The sequence below is a fragment of the Artemia franciscana genome, unplaced genomic scaffold (genome assembly GCF_032884065.1).
Source record: "Artemia franciscana unplaced genomic scaffold, ASM3288406v1 Scaffold_1077, whole genome shotgun sequence".
Taxonomy (NCBI): domain Eukaryota; kingdom Metazoa; phylum Arthropoda; class Branchiopoda; order Anostraca; family Artemiidae; genus Artemia; species Artemia franciscana.
Window position 1 is genome coordinate 323 of NW_027062735.1, and position 16,453 is coordinate 16,775.

The 16,453-nt window shown below is 33.4% G+C and overlaps 1 long non-coding RNA gene across 1 annotated transcript in view; it reads left to right on the plus strand.

The window, feature by feature from the left end:
• The first annotated feature begins 2,601 nt into the window (after window positions 1-2,601).
• The window catches only part of LOC136042312 (uncharacterized), a 61,425-nt gene continuing 47,573 nt past the window's right edge, over window positions 2,602-16,453 (plus strand). Inside the window, exons 1-3 of the long non-coding RNA XR_010621250.1 lie at window positions 2,602-2,879; window positions 6,612-6,724; window positions 13,166-13,278. This is a non-coding gene — a long non-coding RNA (uncharacterized LOC136042312). The remainder of the gene's footprint in view (window positions 2,880-6,611; window positions 6,725-13,165; window positions 13,279-16,453) is intronic.

Below are 16,453 nucleotides of genomic sequence, written 5' to 3' on the forward strand. Positions count from 1 at the left end.
TCTCTTACGTCATCCCTCTGTTTTTCTCTCTATTCCTAGCCACCTCTACACCTCGTTCCTCTTTCATTTACCACCTCTATTAGTAAACATATTTCTTAACCTCTTACTTGGCGCTCCTCTTTTCGTTCTGCTCAATGCTGTCATATTCCCTTTGATAAAGATAAGTCTAGTTTTATGTCATCTTTTAAAGTTGTCAAAGATTTTTTTTACATCTGGTTTTATATTCATAGCTGTAAACTATTTTATTCAGTCTGAGAAATCACTCTTTATTAAAATAAATCGCGGTCTTTAAATTGTGATAATGTACATCATAGCTTCACATATCTCAGTCCATTGGGTCAATTATAAGATCTTCAAAGAAAACATCCTTACCGTATAATTTACAAGACATTTAAAGTTTATTTTTTCAGTCACGGTTCTCATGGGAGTAAGGTCCAGAGAGTCATTCACTTACGCACAAAGTTTCAGAGACATTGATGGATACTATACTCCTTTTATTTGTGGGATTCAGAATGATCCCATCAATAAAAAAGGCTGTAAAAAAAAAAAAAAACAGATTATGACTCAGTGAAATTTATGTTTAAAATATTGAATTCAAAATTAATGTATCAGGAAGTATTACTAAACCTGGTCAATTGTCCAATTTTAATAAAAATTATATTTCGAAATATTATATTTGACTTTCAAAATAAAACATCTTGCCCTGACAGTGTACTCCCTTCTCCTGATACTCTTTTATTTCTTTAATAACATATTTTCCTGCTATTTTTTTTTTCATTGTTTAATTCGTTTTAATACTGCTTGTGTTAATTAGCCTCGAATATATCCAGTTTAAAATTAGTGACTGTGATGAATATTCGCGAAAAAGCACTTTCAAATGTTAAAAATTTTAATAATAATCCTACATGGAGTGTAGCTCTTATGTATGTAATACTTTTCATTTGCTTCATTTTTCAGGGTAAATATTTTACCAATGATAAACTTGAATTTCCACTTTTTGTTGTGTCTGATTTTTGAAAGCAGAAACCCCTATGCTCCACAGACAAAAGATAGATAGATGAAAAGTCTTGCTAAAATATGGAACAGTTATAAGTGGAACAGGAGGGTGAGGCATACCACCATTTAGCAACGTCCACACTTTTCTCTTTGATATTGCATTTGATTCCACATTTTTGTCTTAAAAATCAATAAATATATAGAATTAAAAAGGAAAAAATATTGCTCAACATATGAAGAGGGCTGCAAGTTTTGATTGTTTTGCTTTTCGTCTGATCCCTTGTAAAAAAACAGAACTTCTAAATGTTTTGTATTTAAGCCAAATTTATATTTAATTATTCCAGTTTATTTTTTTTAGAGTTAAAATTGATTGGAGAGTTACAGGCGCCCATGCCCTCTTTCTCGCAGATAGTCCATGTGTCATATAACCATGCCTCTTGGGCTTACACAACCCCCAGAGAGTGGGGGATAGGGCTGCCATTTTGGCCTGTGGGCCTATAGTTATTATGGAAGAGGTGATCATGTTAACTTTGGAGGATGATCGTATGATTGATCTTATAAAATTCTAGTTTTCTTTTTAAGAGTCAAAAGTGATTGGAGGGCAATAGGCCCCTGGAGCTTGGGGGACAATGGTTGTAAGTTGGTGATATATACGCTGGAAGAGGCTGATTGGATATTAAAAGTTTTCTTTGCTAAATCGTTTTAAGTGCAGCTAGCCCCTCTAGCATCCTTTCCCCCAAATATATCTGATCAGAATTTTGAGATAGTGTTTTGTTAAAAATAGTCCACTTGTCATATAACACTGCTTCTGTGGTTTACACTGGCCCCCAAAGCTTACGGGAAAGGGCTATAAATTTTGTCCTGGGGGTATATTCGGTTATTTTAGAAGGGTTGGTCATATCAACTTTGAAGGAGGCTTGTTTCATAAGAAATCGAATGTTCTAGTTTCCTTATCTTATGAGTCAAAAGTGATTGAAGAGCAACAGTCCCTCCACGCCCTCTTTTTCCCAAGTATATCGAATAGAAATTTTGAGACAGCAATGTTGTTCATAATAATCCCTGTGACATATAAAAATGCTCCTGGGGCTGACAATGCTACCGATCTAGGGGGCAAGAATTTTAAATTGTGACCTAGGGGCATATAAGGTTATTTTCGATGGGTTGGTCATTTCAACGCTGATAGAGGCTCATTTGATTTGAAATTTTTAGTTTTATTTTTAAGAGTCAAAAGTATCTTGACTTATCCGAAATGTATCTTGCCAAAATTTTGAGAAATATCTGAGGTTGACACAGTCCCCTAAGATTTGGGAAAGGGCTCTAAGTTTTGTCCTGGGGCATATAAGGTTATTGTGGATGGGGTTGTCATACCAATTTAGAGGAGGCTTATTTGATCGGAAATTCCAAGTTCTATTTGTTTCTCAGACGAGTTTAGTATCCACACAAAAACCATTAAAAAAGATTTGACTTTTTTGTCGCTATTAAAGAAAACAAAAAAATAGTTGTAATGCTTTATTTCGTTCCCTACAAATAATCCATATTTATCACTATATCTATCACAAATAATCCATGTTTACTTTTCTTATTTTGTCAGTCCATGACGGCTAGACTCTTCTTAAAGGATTTAATTGATACCTGTCCTGGACTATAGAATACTGTTTATAATACTGTTCTAGAAAACTGTTCTGTAAATGTGAGAATTAATTTTTGAAGTGAAATTCATGTGAATTTCAGTTGCAGCAAAGCAAGATTCTAACGAGTATTCAAACAACTTAAAAATTGACGAAAGGAAAGAAGAAAAGGAAACAGCAAGCTCTGTCGGTGAGGAAAAATTTCCTGACCAGACCGAGAACCTTAATACCCTAAATCTAATCTTCTTTTAAAAGGTTTGTATAGCCAGTTGAGGTGCTATTGATTGACATGAATAAAAAATTGATATAAATCGACATAATTTGAGGTTCCATCCTGGGACTATTCAGTCCACATTGACAGTGAAATAAGAAAATTGGTTCTAAAGTAAAAATTAAATTAGAGTATATTAAAGTTAAATTAGGATTATTAGGGAAAGAATTAGGACTGGACTCTAATTTGAATCAGAAATCAAAAGCTAAAGAAATTGAATTCAAAGGCATTATAATTAGGATTTAAAAAAAAATGGAATGCAAAAAGTAGATTTAGAATCCAAGCAACTACATTAGAAAGCAAAAATGAAAGTAGGAAATTCTTGGCCATTTCTCTTGGTTTTCTTTGGAGCTCTTATGAGCCTTTGACAAAACTCAGAAACTAAGAAGAGGTTAAATAAAAATATTCTTCCCACTAGTTTACATGAGTTGTTCAGAAGTCAAATCGATTAAAAAGAATTTCTCAGATTTTCTAGTTTGAGGGTTTTTGTTAAAGGACTTAATTGAATAAAGTCAGTATCTTATTCCCTAATTACAGAAATCTATTCAAAAAGTCGCTGATTAATTGATTTATTGATTGATTATTTGACGAGTTGTTTGTGGTCTTAAAAATTATAGCCGGAAATGTATCATGTGTTTCTTTTATTTGTTCTATAGGAGTATTTAAATTAGCTTCTTACCAGTATATGCCATGGTTAGCATGAGAATTAGAAAATGTGAAACTATTTTGCCAGAAAAATTTAAAGGTGTATGTGGCATTTCCCTAAAAGAAATCGGAAAAAAAGCTGTAGAACAATTTGTTCAGTTGTCAAACTGAACAAGTTCTATTTTTTTAAGCTAGCTCGTTTGTTCATTTATTCTCATTTTGTCCTCAAGTTAAATATAAGTTTCCTTTGTTTTCTTTTCATAAGGGTTTTCCTATGGAATTTATATTATGTAACATACCGTATTTGATACGGTAATAATATATTCTCCGAGCCTTCAATCTCTCAAAATAAAAATTTTGGATACGTTTTGAGTAAGGGACCTCAGAAGCAGTGATGGATCCAGGCAGGGAGGGGGGGGGGGAGCAAGGGGTGTACGCCTCTCCCCTTGAAAAGGTGGTGGATTTGTGGTTTGGGTAGGGACGAAAGTAATTTTTTTCGTAATTGGTTTTGATGGCACTTGGCATTAACCAAGTGACATATAGCGATCGCAAATTCTGTCGGTCGGTCGGCCTGTCTGTCTGTCCCGGTTTTGCTAGTTTAAGCACTTCCAGACAAGCTAGGACGATGAAATGTGAAGGATGATTTATTTTGTGAGGAAGAATTAGTGACAGTAACAAAACATGATAATGCCCCAGGTGCTGAAAATTGGTAAATGGGGGTTCTTAAATATGGTGCTTGTGGGTTAGAAATAAGTTACTGAATATTATGAATGTGATTTTTGAAAAAGGGTCGCACATAGCAATTTTAAGAAAATCCTAATTAAAACCTTTGTATAACAAAAGTGATAAAAGCAAATTGATTATTTTTTTAGGTATAAGCCACAGCCTTTCTAATTAATTAGTTTCCACAGCTGGCTAATTAATTAGCATGATGGTAATCATAATAAGGACACAGGATTTGTCCTATTGCTAGCGACTGCAATTTTGATTATTAATTAAAATTTTTTTAAATAAAACTTAACTAATTAAATTTAAATTAAACTAAATTTAATTTAATTTATTTTTTTTAAATTATACTTAATTTAAATTTAACTAATAAAATAAAATTAAATCTAACTAAATTTTGCAATTTAGATTATTTTGAGGGATTGGGCCTAAGGAGATAAGCAAAGGCTAATGTAAAACATGGAACCAATGGGGGAAGTAAACATTTCTTGGAGTTAGACTTTGTTGATGATTTCAGCATCCTAGATGAAAATATGAGGAAAATGAATGAGCTTCTTGACGTTTTGCAAGTTCAGGGTGATACAACAGGTTAGAAAATTAATGTTTAGTAGACTAGGTTGCTAAGGCTAGGAGTAAGTCAAAATGAACAGGTGACACTGGGTAACGAAACATTGATCAAGCATACAGCTTAATTGACCTAGGTAGTATTATTAGTAAAAATGGTGGGTGCATTGAAGATATTAAAAACTGAATACCTAAGTCCCAGGATATTTTCCACAGTTGAAAAAAGTTTGACAGGATATGAACAGGAATACCTATTATTTGTTTCCTGTGTATTTGATGGTAAGACCAATTTCTCAGTGGTAAGAAATGTAAGGGATTTAACAACTTCACAACTTAGCAACTTCAGCGTTTAATCGAAGCGAGGGAACAAAACCAAAGTGTTGCGAGTGTTCTCGTAACACTTTACTTGGCGAAGCCGAACAAAGGTTGCCGCATCACCTCACGTTGGCGTTGCTATTTAGATCTAGTTTTTTTCTTACTCTTAATTGTTGCATTCTTTATAGTATATTCAGAATGTGTGCATTATATTCGATGTTAAGTACATATAAATTGATATTGAAATATTCAACTAGTATTTACTGACGATTTTGTAATTTTTTTTTGGTTGCCACAGTAGACTATTAATTTTTTTTGCCAAGTTTGTATAAAACATTGTGGTTACAACGAATCAGATATACCAAATTTTCGAAACAAAACTGAATATTTCGCATTAAATTCTGAACTATTAAATTTAAAAATAAATTATATGATTTTATCAGCAATTATCTCATAGTCAACGCTACCTATGTTTGAGATGTATGCTGTTTTTCAAAGAATTTAGATGGCAATATCAACTTGTTATAAATGACTGATCTGTTGTATTTCCAATCCCAATGTGCCATCACAGCTTTATGCTAGTATTGTTTGGATAAAACTAGCGAGTGAGTATGATGTCTGAATACAAAATACATATTTCTTGTTGCTTCAAATCAAAACATCATAATTAAAATCAGTTGTTGCTTGAACCAATGTTATTTTATCAACATTTTCCTTTTCTCTGTGATTTCATTTATATTATAAACATTTTAATAGCATTTACCCTAATTCATCTTTTCAAGTAAGTAGATGTCACTTCGTTTGAAAGGAAAGTAAAAATTCCACACCTACTATAATTTTTTTTTAATCCTCGATCACTCTTTATCTGGGTGATATATGCTTTCAAAATTCGATCTTTAATCTCTATAGTTTGTTGCATATACTACTTGTTTTCTTGCTGTGTTTGTTTCATAGTTTTCTTAAAGCAGTAAATGTATATAGTTTTTTGTTAATATTCACTTTTTGCTGTTCAACTTTTAATAAAAATTTTGCGAACTTCAAATTTGAAGGGCCATGTAAAATTCGCAAAATTAACTGTCGATTCTTAGTTTTTTTTCTCATTGTATTACAAAATTTATAATTTTTTTCTGCAAAAGCTATAGTCTAACATTTCCCAAATTGTTCAATAGCCCCACCCCCTCCGCCAAATCTTTCGGTAACACACTCTTGAGACATATCCTTGTGCCTGAAGGCACAGGTTTGTACAAAATTGACTCATTTTCATAAATTATAATTTCTCTTTCTTATTCCTAGAGACTTCACGTAGTTGCAGTTAAATGATATAGCTTGTCTCGAGAATTGCTCCTTTTATATAAGTATAAAAAAATTGGTGTAATCTCTTTAATGATTATTACCTTGTAAAATATTCTATCAATGCCTGGTAAAAAGTGAACTTTGAATATAATTAAGAATATTTTATTTTTCAGTAAGACGATAAGACAGTTATAGCTTCTATTTCTCCTTCGCCGGGCTTGACCATGGATAATAAGAGTTTGAGTCAGTTGAAACCATAGATGAGGAGTATCGTCTTATGTTCAGGGTAAGATGCGAGTTTTTTCCTGAAAATTGTTTAACAAATTTCTTGCCCTGATGCTTTAAAAGAAAAAGGCTTTTGCCAGCTTTGCCTCTTACTCAGACTATCAGTCTTGGGTTTTTCATCAATTAGCCATGTCTTTTAACTCTTTAATTTTTAGGCCACCAACTTCATTTTAATTTTAAAATCTAACTGTTTAAATTCGCCTAAAGATGTAAGTCAATTAAAAGTGAGAAATAAAAAAATAGAACAAATAAATTAGTTTGTCAATGGACCTCTGTCAATTAAATGAAGGATATTAACTTAATTCAGCAAGGTTCAGATTCCATAGTTTAAATTATGTTATGAAAGAGATAGAAGAAGAAGAGGTTTTGAAGTAAAACAACGGAAAGAAACACATCAGTTAAATTATATTTAAAACAATATTACAATTTAAAATAACTTTTTGAACAAAATTGAATATTTAAATATGATTTTAAACAAAACTAAAACTTATAACTGAAACCAAATTCAAAAACATTAATTTTTTATTAATTCCAGTGTTAGGCATTAAATCTTTGAAAACAGAAGCCTTATTTTTAATTCAAAAGTTTGAAGGGCCATAAGCAAAAGTGTATGTACTAATGTCAATGATATCGTTTTACGTGAACAATTTTCAAGATCTGCATTTTCCCAGTTTGGAGCAACTGTCAAAAGTTGCCATGAGAGCCTACCTGATGTTGGTTATGACCCATGACCCGAAGAAAACATAGAGGTTGGCAAAAATCTGTTATCAGTATTCTTTCTGTTACCCAACCGGTGTAATTGAAGCTGAAATAGGCCCTAATTAAAGGTATAAATACGTCTGGGAAAGCTTAGTTTAAATAAAGGAAAAGTAAGGTAGTTTGGACATTGGGTGAGAGGGAGGTTTGAGCAATGAACATCAAATGATGAAAGGTAAAAACACGTGTGGAATGTATAAAAGCAGTACCAAAAAGTAAAAATTTGAACGAACAATGTATGGTAGCAATTTAAGGAGGAAGGTCAGAAAACTACCCCGAGCTAGAGGCATGGGGATTTAGATTGTAAAAATAAGCTGTGATATTGAAAAGCAAAAACTAGCTGGTACAAAGGAACGATAAAATTTACTGAGAGAGACGGGGTTATTTTTAGCTGAAGGGAAAGGAATCAAAAATAAGAAACAGAGAAGCAGATTTAAGAGAGGCCTAAGAGAGTCTCCCTGATAAGATTGATTCAAAAATATGCATGGAAAAGGGATGTCAATTTTAATAAGATTAAGAAAAACCTGAAGACTGGGGAGGGGTGGGGGCTTAAGCAAATAAATAAATATCAAACCAAAATGCTCAGAATTTTGAATTTTGTATATATAACCAAGACATCTGGAAGGGTTCGTTCTAGGAAGTAGTTCTATTATAGGAAATAAATCATTAAATAGATTCAGAACCCTTTTCTGGTATTTCAATTGGAGTAATTAAAAACCACCATTCCGTGTGGTAAGTAAAGTAGGGACATATGAGAAAATATTGGTAGACGGATCAGAAGGTCCTCCCAGTGAAGATGGACATGGACAGGAATATGTTAGTCTAAGAATACGCAAGCGCCTCACATTGTGGGTCCATAAACACTTTTAAATTCAGAGTTATAGATTTTATATTTTTTGATCCTATTCGGATTTTGTATAATAGCTTTGGCATGCGGTGTAATTTGATGTGACGTAAAAAAAAAATTAATAAAATTCTAGTTATTTGAGTTTTACTTTCATTAGCTCTTGGGCTCAAAGTAAAGCTCCTATGATGTTAATCACTCTAGGTCACGGACCTTTTGAATCCCCCCTCTCCAAATTGATATACCAAAGATTGCAACTAAGATTTTTTATTCCCCCGTAAAAGTTTTGCCAACCTCGACAAAGTTTCAAAACTGTCCTATACGATTTAGTATTCCTGCTCTTAATTAAAAGAAATGGTTGGATCCATTATCAAAGAGGTAAGACGTGCCTCAACAACCAAACCCAAAAATGGATACTTGGAAATGGACAAGTTTAAATATTCGAGATGGAGTAGCATCAGAAACTGAAACTTTCGCGATAATAAATGATACCCAAAAGCTTTACCAATTGCTTGCTGAGGCTGTTTCCAGAAAGTAAGAAGAATGTCCCTCTCCAAAAGAAGAAGATTGGAAATTCTGTGCTGAAAATATGTTGAGAAATGAATGATGTTGTACAGGCTTTAAATCTGTTCAGTCTGCAAACACTACAGACGAATCGTTACTGGCCTCAAGCGTCACCAACTTCTCCCCATCCCCTAAGCACCCAGGACCTTCAAGAACATGTGGTATAATGAATGTGGATCACATGACTCGTAAAGAGTAGCAAATTACCTAGTAAAGATTCAGTACTACCTGAAGAGTTGCCTATGCCTTTTGGATTTGATCTTGAAATTTGATAAAATAGTGAACGAAATCCACTTTTTAATACAGTACTATTTTTTCAATTTAAAACAATTTGGAGGCTAGAGGGGGGAGGTAAATTTTAAATCTCGTCTCTGTTTCTCTTCAAAACTGAGCTGTTTTTTACTTTCATTTGACGCGTTTTCTTTATAGGTTCAGTATATATTTAAGGGGGGAGGCCTTATTGATTCTACTTACTTGATTTAACTGATTATATAGATGATTTACCTGATTATACCTGAAATGATTTACCTGACAAACAAGGTTTTAACAAGTCTAGTTGTTTTTAAAGCGTCTTTATATACTCTGTATGTCTGTGTATACTCTGATATAATTTTAACGACCCGTAATTAACGTTTTTTTTAATATTTATCCACTGATTGATTACTGTCTTTTTTGAAGTGATTGAACCTAACGAGTCAGTTTTGTTAATAATCAATAGCCTAAAATCTATTTTATCCATCTATCAAATTATATTTTCACAATTTGTTTAATGTTGTTTTAGATTAAAGCTGTATGAATCATAAGAAAGGCTAAAGAATATCATAAATTTGACGCATAAAATGTAGGGTTTTGTTGACATTACTGCTTTCAAAAAAAGAGAAAAGAGTTTCTCTTGAAATTTCACATGAAACTTCTGTGAAATTGCAGCTTTTTGTATATGTAGGACTTTTGATAGGAAATATATGTACTTCTAGAAATAAATTGGCTTTTGCAAAAAAAATGTTTTGTTTTGACATAAAAGCTGGATGACGGTTGACAAAAAAAGGAATTATAATCTAGAAATCGAGGGCGATTTTAGGCATTTGTGAAATAAAGAATAGTTAAAATAAAAACAGATTTTTCAACAGGGATCTCCACCAACCTGCAGTAAAAAAACAAAAACAAAATGAAAAAAAAAGAAAAAAACACCTTCGAAACAAACTCTGTTTTGCGGAAAATCTTTTCCGTCAGAAAATTCCACTGGAAAACCCTGCTCCTTCACCGGAAATTCCCTTTGGGACCCTCCTCTCTACGGACTATTCCATCTACGGAAAATCACTGAAGGAAATTTATGACATTAACGTATTTCTTTTAGATCTTTTCTTTGGGTTTTGTGGTTGTGGTTTGAGCTCCATTATTGGATTGAGAAACAGAATATTTTAATTTATTTACTTGTTGATTTGAAATTAGGGATTTTGGCCAATCGTTCATGCGAGCTTTCAAAAGACTCCTAGATAAAGAAGAATATGCAAAAATTAATGGTTCGGTTTCCTTTCTGATAAATAAACTAAATAGAAAATTACACTAAAATACTAAATGAAAATTTTGCGAAAGTAAGATCCAAATAATCGCAATGATGTCCTTTTCAATCAATCGCCTGATTGTCCTTTTTGGCCAACCGTCTGGGGCTACACGGAAAGCAGGTCGTCCTTGTCTGGGTTGGGAGGATGTCATAAATAAGGATTTAAAGGAAATGGGAACTTCCTGGGAGGGTGTAAAGAGGGAGGCTTTAAATAGATTAGGTTGGAGGAGGAGCGTGCGTAGCTGTGTTGGCCTCAGGCGGCTTGGTGCTGCAGTGAGTTATTAGTAGTAGTAGTAGTAGTAAATAATCGCAAATATCTTCTATTCTATCTTACATCATCCCTCTGTTTTTCTCTCTATTCCTAGCCCCCTCTACACCTCGTTCCTCTTTTATTTACCACCTCTATTAGTAAATATATTTCTTAATCTTTTACTTGGCGCTCCTCTCTTCGTTCTGCACAAAGCTTTCATAATCCCTTTGACAAAGATAAGTCTAGTTTTATCTCATCTTTTAAAGTTGTCAAAGATTTTTTTTACATCTGGTTTTATATTCATAGCTGTCAACTATTTTATTCAGTCTGAGAAATTACTCTTTATTAAAAAAAAAATTGGCAGTCTTTAAATTGTGATAATGTATATCATAGCTTCACACATCTCAATCCATTGGGTTAATTATGACATTAACGTATTGGAGTTAGACTTTGTTGATGATTTCAGCATCCTAGATGAAAATATGAGGAAAATGAATGAGCTTCTTGACGTTTTGCAAGTTCAGGGTGATACAATAGGTTTGAAAATTAATGTTTAGTAGACTAGGTTGCTAAGGCTAGGAGTAAGTCAAAATGAACAGGTGACATTGGGTAACGAAACATTGATCAAGCAGACAGCTTAATTGACCTAGGTAGTATTATTAGTAAAAATGGTGGGTGCATTGAAGATATTAAAAGCTGAATACCTAAGTCCCAGGATATTTTCCACAGTTGAAAAAAGTTTGACAGGATATGAAGAAAAGTCTTCAAGCCCAGATTAGAATATTGGAAGCTAAATTGATGATAGAGTTAAGTGTGGTTCTGAAGTATAGGTGCTTCTAAAAACAGGGAGATTTTAAGATGCTTTCCAGAGAAATTGCCAATAGATTGTTTTGGGTACCCAACTGACTGACCATATTTCAAACAGTAGGCTATACAAAAATGTGGTTCTAGTTTTTGTACCTATTATTTGTTTCCTACATGTTTGATGGTAAGACCAATTTGGTTTCAGTGGTAAGAAATGTAAGGGACATAACAACTTCACAACTTAACAATTTCAGCGTTTAATCGAAGCGAGGAAACAAAACCAAAGTGTTGGGAGTGCTCTCGCAACACTTTACTTGGCAAAGCCTAACAAAGGTTGCTGCAACACCTCCCGTTGGCCTTGCAGCGTAGATCTAGTTTATACGGAATGTGTATTATATTCGAATTTAAGTACATATAAATTGAAAATGAAATATCCAACTAGTATTTACTAATGATTTTGTAATTTTTTTGGTTGCCACAATAGACTATTAATTTTTTTGCCAAGTGTGTGTAAAACATTGTGGGTACAACGAATCACATATACCAAATTTTCGAAACAAAACTGAATATTTCGTATTAAATTCTGAACTATAAAATATAAGAATAAATTATATGATTTTACCAGCAATTATTTCATAGTCAATTTCATAGTCAATGCTACTTATATTTGAGATGTATGCTGTTTTTTTTTAAAGAATATAGATGGCAATATCAAATAGTTATAAATGACTGATCTGTTGTATTTCCAATCCCAATGCACCATCACAACTTTATGCTAGTATTGTTTGGATAAAACTAACGAGTGAGTATGATGTCTGAATACAAAATCCATATTTCTTGTTGCTTCAACTCAAACCTTAATAATTAAAATCAGTTGTTGCTAGAACCAATGTTATTTTATCAACATTTTCCTTTTGTCTGTGATTTCATTTATATTGTAAACATTTCAATAGCATATACCCTAATCCATCTTTTCAAGTAAATAGATGTCACTTCGTTTAAAAGGAAAGTAAAAATTCCACACCTACTATAATTTTTTAAACCTCGATCACTCTTTATCTGGGTGTTATATGCTTTCAAAATTCGATCTATAATATCTATAGTTTGTTGCATATACTACTTGTTTTCTTGCTGTGCTTGTTTTATAGTTTTCTTAAAGCAGTAAATGTATATAGTTTTTTGTTAATATTCACTTTTTGCTGTTCAACTTTTAATTAGAATTTTGCAAACTTCAAATTTGAAGGGCCATGTCAAATTCGCAAAATTAACTGTTGATTCTTTATTATTTTTTTCTCATTATATTACAAAATTTATAATTTTTTTTCTGCAAAAGCTATAGTCAAACATTTCCCAAATTGTTCAATAGCCCCCCCCCCTTCGCCAATTCTTTCGTTAACACACTCTTGAGATATATCCTTGTGCCTGAAGGCACATCTCTGTACAAAATTGACATATTTTCATAAATTATAATTTCTCTTTCTTATTCCTAGAGACTTCACGTAGTTGCAGTTAAATGATATAGCTTGTCTCGAGAATTGCTCCTTTTATATAAGCATAAAAAAATTAGTGTAATCTCTTTATTGATTATTACCTTGTAAAATGTTCTATCAATGCCTGGTAAAAAGTGAGCTTTTAATATAAATAAGAAAATTTAATTTTTCAGTAAGACAACAAGACGGTTATAGCTTCTATTTCTCCTTCGCGGGGTTTGACCATGGATAATAAGAGTTTGAGTCAGTTGAAACCATAGATGAGGAGTATCGTCTTATGTTCAGGGTAAGATGCGAGTTTTTTCCTGAAAATTCTTTAACAAATTTCTTGCCCTGATGCCTTAAAGAAAACGACTTTTGCCAGCTTTGCCTCTTATTCAGACTATTGGTCTTGGGTTTTTCATCAATTAGCCATGTCTTTTAACTCTTTTATTTTAAGGCCACCAACTTCATTTTAATTTTAAAATCTAACTGTTTTAAATTCGCCTAAAGATGTAAGTCCATTAGAAGTGAGAAAGAAAAAAATACAGCAAATAAATTAGTTTGTGTATGGACTTCTGTCAATTAAATGAGGGATATTAACTTAATTCAGGATGGTTTAGATTCCATAGTTTAAATTATGTTATGAAAGAGAGAGAAGAAGAAGAGGTTTTGAAGTAAAACAACAGAAAGAAACACATCAGTTAAATTATATTTAAAACAAAATTACAATTTAAAATAACTTTTTGAACAAAATTGAATATTTAAGCATGATTTTAAACAAAACTAAAACTTACTGAAACCTTACTGATAACTGAGACAAATTCAAAAACATTAATTTTTTCTTGATTCCAGTGTTAGGCATTAAAGCTTTGAAAACAGAAGCCTTATTTTTAATTCAAAAGTTTGAAGGGCCATAAGCAAAAGTGTATGTACTAACATCAATGATATCGTTTTATGTGAAAAATTTTAAAGATCTGCGTTTTCCCAGTTTGAAGCAATTGTCAAAAGTTGCCATTAGAGCCTACCTGGTGTTTGTTAGGATCCGAAGAAAACATACAGGTGGGTAAAAATCTGTTATCAGTATTATTGCTGTTACCCAACCGGTATAATTGAAGCTGAAATAGGCCCTAATTAAAGGTATAAATACGTCTTGGAAAGCTTAGCTTTAAATAAAGGAGAAATAAGGTAGTTCGGCCATTGGGTCGGAGGGAGGTTTGAGCAGTGAACATCAAATGATGAAAGGTAAAAACACGTGTGAAATGTATAAAAGCAGTACCAAAAAGTAAAAATTTGAATGAACAATGTATGGTAGCAATTTAAGGAGGAATGGGAGAAAGCTACCCAGAGCTGGAGGCATGGGGATTTAGATTGTAAAAATAATCTATGATATTGAAAAGCACAAAGGAACGATAAAATTTACTGAGAGAGATGGGGTTAGTTTTAGCTGAAGGGAAAGGAACCAAAAATAAGAAACAAAAGAAGCAGATCTAAGATCTAAGAGGGGCCTAAGAGAGTCCCCCTGATAAGATTGATGCAAAAATATGCATGGAATAGGGATTTCAATTTTAATAAGATTAAGAAAAACCTGAAGACTGGGGAGGGGGGGGGGGCTTAAGGAAATAAATAAATATCAAACCATAATGCTCAGAATTTTGAATTTTTTACATATATTCAAGACATCTGGAAGGGTTCGTTCTAGGAAGTAGTTGTATTATAGGAAATAAATCATTAAACAGATCCAGAACCCTTTTCTGGTTTTTCAAATGGAGTAATTTAAAACCAACGTTTTTGGAAACATAATAACAATTCCGTGTAGTAAGTAAAGTAGGGACATATGAGATAAAATTGGTAGACGGATCAGAAGGTCCTCCCAGTGAAGATGGACATGGACAGGAATGTGTTAGTCGAAGAATACGCAAGCGCCTCACATTGTGGGTCCATAAACACTTTTAAATTCAGGGTAATAGATTTTATATTTCTTGATCCTATTCGGATTTTGTATAATAGCTTTGGCATGCGTTGTAATTTGATGTGACGTAAAAAAAAATCAATAAAATTTTAGTTACTTGAGTTTTACTTTCATTATCTCCTGGGCTCAAAGTAAAGCTTCTATGATGTTAAACACTCTAGGTCACGGACCTTTTGAATCCCCCCTCTCCAAATTGGTATCCCAAAGATTGCACCTAAGGTTTTTTATTCCCCAGTAAAAGTTTTGCTGTCCTAGCCAACCTCGGCAAAGTTTCAAAACTGTCCTATACGATTTAGTATTACTGCTCTTAATTTAAAGAAATGGTTGGATCCATTATCAAAGAGGCAAGACGTGCCTCAACAACCAAACCCAAAAATGGATACTTGGAAATGGACAAGTTAAAATATTCGAGATGGAGTAGTATCGGAAACTGAAACTTTCGTGATAATAAATGATGCCCCAATGCTTTACCAATTCGTGTCTCAAAGGTCTTATTTTAAATCCCGACCGGATCTGGTGACATTGGGGGAGTTTTGGGTGAGAAAACCTAAAATCATGGAAAACGCTTGGTTTGGAGGGATCGGGATGAAACTTGGTGGGAAAAATAAGCAGAAGTCTTAGATACGTGATTTACATAATTGGAATGGATCCGCCCTATTTGGGGGAGGGGGTTAATTCTGAAAAATTAGAAAAAATGACGTATTTCTTAACTTACGAAGAAGTGATCGGATCTTCATGAAACTACATATTTAGAAGGTCCTCGTAACTCAGATCTTTTATTTTAAATCTCAACCGGATCCAGCGTAATCGGGGGGCAATTGGGGGGGGGGGACTGGAAATCTTAGAAAATACTTAAAGCGGTGAGATCAGGATGAAACTGGAGGGGAAGAATAAAAACATGTCTAAGATACGTGAGTCACATAACCAGACCGGATCTTCTCTCTTTGGTGGAGTTGGGGGGGGGGGGGTAATTTTGAAAATTAAGGTATTTGTAACTTACCAAAGGGTGACCAGATCTTAATGAAACTTGATAATTAGAAGGATCTTGTGCTTTAAAGCTCTAATTTTAAATTCCGACCAGAATCTGTGACATTGGGGGGAGTTGGAGGGGGAAACAGGAATTCTTGGAAAACGTGAAAATTGGAGTATTTTTATCTTACGAATAGGTGATCGGATCTTAGTGAAATTTGATATTTAGAAGGACTTCATGTCTCAGAGCTCTTATTTCAAATCCCAACCAGATCTTTGGACATTGGGGGGGAGTTGGAGGGGGAACCTTTGAAAACACTTGGAGTGGAGGAATCGGGATGAAGCTTGGTGGTTAGAATAGGCAAATGTCCTTGATACGTGATTGACGGAACCGTACTGGATTCGCTCTCTTTGGGGGAGTTGGGGGGAGGCGTTCAGTGACTTGGCGAGTTTGGTGCTTCTGGACGTGCTAGGATGATGAAAATTGGTAGGCGTGTCAGGGAGCTGCACAAATTGACTTGATAAAGTCGTTTTCCCAGAT